We start from the raw sequence: 6,729 nt of genomic DNA, 5'->3' as shown, positions 1-6,729 counted from the left end.
AGATTTTCCCAGAACTTATCACTGCACAGAATTGTTTGACAAATAATTTGAACCTTCTTGAAATAGTAGGTGGTCTATCATCCCACCTGTTTTAAATGTGATGAGCCCAATAAATGTGTATGGTCCTCACTGACATTAGCAATATCGTATCTCATTGTTTCATTGCGGGGCAGCCCAAATCCTAAAGGTGGCGCTTCCTCTGGGTATAGTGGTGCCAAAGCAGCTACCGCTTTTCCCTTCTCCTGAAGAAAGCCCCATGCCCTGCAATGGTGCTCCTCAAGTCTGTGCAGGTTATTTCAAAAGGCCCAACATGGAGTTCAGGATCAGGCAGAGCGCTCTTCGTCCCACCTCCAGTCCCACCACCTCCTGCCCTGGTTCTTTCCCCCACCCCATTCCACCCACTCCTTGCCTTCCCCAATATTACTTACTGCCGGCTGGCGCTGCTGGAACACTGGCCAGCCCTCCTAGCGGCAGTGAGATTCAGCGCCGATGGCCCCTCCTTTCTGGGTGCCATAGATGTGCCTAACGGCACATTTACTACACCCAGCACCTGTGGCACACTCATACTGCCAGTGCTAAAGAGCTCAGGATTGGGCTCTGAGTATGCTAACCCAAGAGGAAACCTAATACTTCCAAGGCAAATGTATTCCAATATTCAATACACCTTCATGGAAATGTTTTGGAGATTGGACTCTGTTTTCAAAGAAAAATGGAAAGATTTAAAGGAAAAGTTGATGTTGCAAGAAAGCTTCAGGCCATATTCCTGAGAATAACAATATAGGAAATATTACATCAGACAGACAGTCATAATGCAGAATTCATGAGGATTTTTCAAGCAAGATCCATGGCCAGGAGATTACAACCTAATCCTAGGCATGTTTACTCAGAAGTAAACTGTACAAGTTCACTAGGTTTTAGTTCCAGGTAAGGTTGCAGCAGATTGAAATCTTTGATGCATCTCTGTTCCTGATCACAGAACTTTCTAGCATTTTCATTTTTAAATACATGTTCATCCGTGGATCATCTTTCCTGGAGGAAAAATGGTGCACTGAAGTAATCTCTGAATTAAATACGATACAAATAACAGTAGAGAGGGAAGTCAGAAGGGAATGTTTTCGCCTATGCAAAGTGAATGAACTTATAGAGTGACTGGATTCTCTAAAGGATCAGCAGCAGATTGTTTTGTGTTATGTCTTTCTCTTGTAGAGCATGTATTTTGCGTGAGCGCATCAGCTGTGTATGATGCACATTAGAGAGAAAGACATTGTTTGAGTCATTTGGCAGGTTCAGAATGTGAAGAGCGGAGGCAGTGGGTCTTTTCGATCTCCCTGCTGCACTTTTCCAGCCTCTGCTTCTCCAAAGGAGAATGGCATGGCAGGGAGACTGAAAAGTTTTTGAAGTGGAAGGAGGCAATGGAGGGGGGGCTGCAACTGCCTTTTGGGGGCTGCCAAAAAGGGCCTAGTATTGGACTACCATGAATAATACTGTATTGTGATTTAGATAGGTTTCTCTGTCTCTAAGATTCAGGGCAAATAACATTATCTTTCTGTAAACAGAGATGGCTGGTACCTCCAAAAAGTGGGGGTGCTATAAGTAATAACAACCCTGCTAACATAATCCCGTTTCTTCAGCTCAAGAACCTCCTTCTGCGTATTCCATCCAAGCCCATTCCTTGCAGTCGCATAATATTTTCATTAGACTCACATCAATTGTAGAACGACTTTCTATTTCAGGAAGGCTAACGCACACAGAGGGCGACAGCACTGAACTTTATAGTGATAGTAACAGTGGAAACTGTAGTCAGGTCAAGATTTAAGTATCTTCTTAGCTACAAACATTCAGATATAGTGGCTAAACAATGGGGAAAGTCCACCATGATGCACGCAAGAAAAAGTATTAAGCACCAGCTTTCCATCTATAGGTACTGTATATATTGGGGAACACACAGGACAGGCCCAAAACGCCCTGGTGCAGGAGGCAGCATACCGAATGCTACCCCCTTACTTGGTGATGTGCCAGCCTCTGTTCCTTCAAATCTTTAGCCTGCTGCTCTTTTTCTCTCCACTCTACTGCTGCACCCCTCTTGTCCAAGTCAGGAAGGAAGATCAGTGGAGGCATGCAGGTGGGCAGAAGTGGGCATCCCCTGCTGCGTGAGGTAACGGCTTCAGTTGGCCTCATGGATGGGCCAGACCTGGAACATATTTGTCTCGGAAAGATGATGCTGAGATTGGAAGCTGTGGTTCCAGGATGTCTGCATAGTTCAAACCTGAGGCTTATACTAATCATCCCTCGATCTAAAATGCTTTACATCAAAGGCTGAAAAATTGAACCTGAAATCACTCACCATGTTTTCTCTTTAGCATTTCAGCATTCATGGCAGTGCAGTACCAAGTTGCTGTGGGACCTGGGACAGCCCCCAGCACGGAGCCCTCCATAGTACCACCCACTCCCTGATATTGCACTACAATACTCCGACGCATTCTCGGCTTCACCTGGCAGGACAAAGTTCCTTACAACACAGTCCTGGAACAAGCTGGAATCCCTAGCATGTATGCACTGCTGAAACAGAGATGCCTGCATTGGCTCGGTCATGTCGTGAGAATGGATGATGGCCGGATCCCAAAGGATCTCCTCTATGGAGAACTCGTGCAAGGAAAGCACCCTACAGGTAGATCACAGCTGCAATACAAGGACATCTGCAAGAGGGATCTGAAGGCCTTAGGAGTGGACCTCAACAGGTGGGAAGCCCTGGCCTCTGAGCGGCCCGCTTGGAGGCAGACTGTGCAGCATGGCCTTTCCCAGTTTGAAGAGACACTTGGCCAACAGTCTGAGGCTAAGAGGCAAAGAAGGAAGGCCCATAGCCAGGGAGACAGACCAGGGACAGACTGCACTTGCTCCCAGTGTGGAAGGGATTGTCACTCTCGAATTGGCCTTTTCAGCCACACTAGACGCTGTTCCAGAACCACCATTCAGAGCGTGATACCATAGTCTTTCGAGACTGAAGGTTGCCTACTAAACAATGGTTGGCAACCTTCAGTCTCGAAAGACTATGGTATAAGCCTACAGCACCCAGTATTCCCTGGCGATCTCCCATCCAAGTACTAACCAGGCCTGACCCTGCTTAGCTTCCGAGATCAGACGAGATCGGGCATGTGCAGGGTAGTGCTAATGCATTTTGTTCAGGGTCAGCCTGGGCAGGTGGACCCTCTGATGTATGTGTCCCCTCAACCAGTTCCTCACTCAGCCAAACCCTGATGCCAGCCCTGTTCATGCCCTAGTGCAGCTACTTTCAGCCAATGTGCCATGGCACACTAGTGTGCCCTGAATAGACTGCAAGTGTGCCATGGGAATTTGGGGGAGGGTCATTTATTATTAGGGCCTTCAGGGGATGTTAGCCCCCCCCCCCAGTAGCAGTATGGTGTGCCTTGTTAATTATCAAAAAGGTGATGGTGTTCCTTGATAATTTTAGCACCTTGTCAGTGTGCCCTGAGATGAAAAAGGTTGAAAATCATTGCCCTAGTGTCATTGGAGGTTCAGGATTTCAAGGAACATGTATTTTAAAGAATGACACACACACACACACACACACACACACACACAACTTAAGAAAGTTAGATTTGAGTTTTGGTAGGCAAATCCTTTTCCATTGGATCTAAACGGGCTCATCCAGTGGTAGCTGACATTTTTAATGCGCCTTGCTCTGACCACACTATGATGCACACTAGTGTAGAAAAGTTTGGTCTGTAGGATCCCCTGAGACCCCTTGGGAAAGAAAAGTGTTGGCATCTTCTTTGCAGCTTGAAGTGGACGTATTATTACTCTTTTCTGTTCTTTCCATATCACAGATAACATGGTGCACATAGGTTCAGACTAAACAGACTGATCAACCACACACACACCCCAAACAAGTGACTTTTGGTGATGCTCAGTGTATATACACATGACCATTGCAGCCTTTTTATTCTAGGCTCCCTCCAGTATCTTTTGCCAACAGTTCCATTTTGCTATTTGAGGAATTCTTCTGTGCTATTCATCAAAGAGCCTATCCTCCTCTTTTACTCCCAATTGCTTTCTATCCCATCCTTATTCACTGTAGGCTTCTTGTAATGTTTAAGGAATGTGGTTTTGATTGCCTTCCAGGTGCGTACTCCCCACATAGCATGTTGTGCGCATAGGCCTAGAGTGAACGCATGCTTGCCATTCCAGTTGTGGCATGACCTTGTATTAAAAAAATGTTTATTCAGCTTTTTTTTTGCCAGAAGTTGAAAGGTGTCAGCCATGGTTTTCACCATGTGTGGGTATTACCTGTTTACCACTGAGATACCCGCAAACTCCAGTCTCCAATGCTGCTTTGCCCTCTGCATGATTCACCTGCCCACAGCACATTTCTCTGTGAAGTCCCCCGTTCCTCCTCTTCCTCTGTGTTCCATCCCTCATTCTCTTGAATGTCCCATCTTTCCCAGGTGCAATTGTCAAATGTTTATTCACAGCAGGTAGAGAGGCGTTGTGCAGGCTGTGAAGTTAGTGTCATGCCAGGCTGGGCAAAAATGTGTCATCATCTAAACAAACAGTGTTGAGGGCCGAAGGACATGTTACTGCAGCTGTGAGCATTTCTTTCCCACAGTGTTTTGCTTTGAAACTGAAGAGCAGTTTTGGGGGCCGTGACTGAGAGTGGAAAAGCAGAGGTGGGGCATTTGTGCAAAGCACTTTTTATGAGTTATCTTGATATTGTCCTTTCAACAACCTTGTAAGATGAGTATGTACTATTTACCCTTATATTGCAGATGAGGCTTAGAGGGAGTGGCTTACCTAAGATCACCTTGTCAGTTCATGGCAGAGGTGAGATTTGAACTGGGGAAGTCCCAATTCACAGCTTAGTCTCTTAGCGACCACATTAACTGTTTCCCTTCCTGCTACCCATCATCATTCTCCTCATGATGTTTTCTTCCCTATTTTCCTCACCCCATACTACTTGCTAGCTGGGGAAGGCTTTTACTTTCATGCACTCCTTGTGGTTCTCCTGGAGGCTTCTGATTGGCTCCTGTGGGGGCTGAAATTGATGGGCATTTGGGCTGATCCTACAGAGTTCTTTGTGTGCTCTTTTTAACATAAGGTGGTCCAGCTCCTACCTGTAAGAGGATAGTCAAAATCATTATCTTTAGGGTGGCCTTTCCCCCCCTTAAACTGACATCTCTTGCTTTAATGAATTTTTTAGCTGATTGCTGGTGTTCTGAGCCCCATGTTGCCACTTAAACTGATTTTGTAGCTTTATTTTGATTTTATTGTGATTTTTTATTTTATTTCTATATATGTTTTATGACTGAGAGCTTCTTCAAGGGCCAGATTTGGGAACTGGGAAGCACTGGAGATATAAATGTAAATAAAACACTTTTTAAAAATCAGTACCTTGTGGAAGTCTTCCATGGATGGAAGACAGATAAAATTCAGGACAGTTTCCCAAGCTGCTTTGTTGTTGCTTTTATACTATTGATTATATTTATTAGATTTTTAAAAACGGTGCCTTGTTTATGACAATAGGCACTCTGTGATAAGGGATACCTGTGGGATTATCTTGTTCATATTTAATATATGCATATTGATCGTCGCTGCATAATCTGCACATTTAATATATGCATATTATTGTGCAAAAGATTGGATCCCTGATTTCACGGACAGGGACCTGAAACACATCTTCAACTGAATGGCTGCAGGTTGGGGGTCTTGGACAGCAGGTTATGTTTCCATTTCCCCTCTCCCACATGGACGCACTATTGCAAGTCACTGAAAATGTGTCTGTGTACCAAGTTTACATGCCAAAGGCATAATTTTCCTTTGCTTCAAGGGGACAAAAATGGAAGGACAACTGTTGATCCTTTGTCCATAACACTAATTTCTGTGCTATTTAGTGGATTGAGAGTCCAATCCTACTGAGTTCAGCAGGGCTTGCTTCCAGGTGTGTATAGGATTGCAGCCATGTTTATACTCCCGTTGTTGTTGTTTTTTTAAGTACAACAAATGCTTTCAGAATCCTCTGCCCTGTTCCAAGTTTACCCTGTTGAACCTAAGAGTATACCTGTGGAGCTTATGGGATCTTTTGCCTACCATCCCACAAAAGGACATGGTCTTTCCTGTCTCTCCTGAATCTACAATGGAATCCATATTTATCAGCTGTGTCCCTTCCAAAATGCAATGTTTGACCATCATGGTTAGCCAGAGAAAGCACCATTTGCAAGAGACCTTGTCTAGTTTGAGGCTGCCATTTTGATTTGCCCCAGAATCATGAAGGCAAAATGAGGGTTTACCCCAGCGGTGGCGTCTGCCAGGCCTGTGAGAGTCTTTGAAGCTCCCTCTTTGTTTGGACTATTAACGTACTTTCTGGGTGGATGTTTATCTTCTTTGAAACTTTTACAGCAGGCACACTGTGAAAGAAAAAAAATCCCTTAGCTGTTCTTTGGAACAGAGGGTTGTGCCAGAGCTCCTTAAGCGAATGTAATGCAACCCAGCCAATGCTCTTTCCTTTATTTGATCAGCCTCTAATACCTAACAGTTCTGTAAGTAAACATTTATAGATCAAATCAAAAGCCTGAAAAAGGAAGCACTCTGGATAGATTAGAAGCTAAACTGATCTAAATTAGAAGAGATACAGAGATAACCTTGCCTGCCTAAAAAGCATATACTATCGGTTGCACGCAGATAATTAAATGAATGAGCCCTTTTCTATTGAACAAC

The 6,729-nt window shown here is 44.6% G+C and overlaps 1 pseudogene; it reads right to left on the bottom strand.

Moving 5' to 3' along the window:
- Positions 1-3,057: 3,057 nt before the first annotated feature.
- LOC136642421 (5S ribosomal RNA) lies at positions 3,058-3,176 on the bottom strand (annotated as a pseudogene).
- Between the last annotated feature and the right edge of the window lie 3,553 nt (positions 3,177-6,729).

Source organism: Tiliqua scincoides, chromosome 2, assembly GCF_035046505.1.
Source record: "Tiliqua scincoides isolate rTilSci1 chromosome 2, rTilSci1.hap2, whole genome shotgun sequence".
In the NCBI taxonomy this organism is placed as follows: Eukaryota; Metazoa; Chordata; class Lepidosauria; order Squamata; family Scincidae; genus Tiliqua; species Tiliqua scincoides.
Note: the sequence above shows the minus strand (reverse complement) of the source record. Positions and strands in the feature narration are given on the sequence as shown.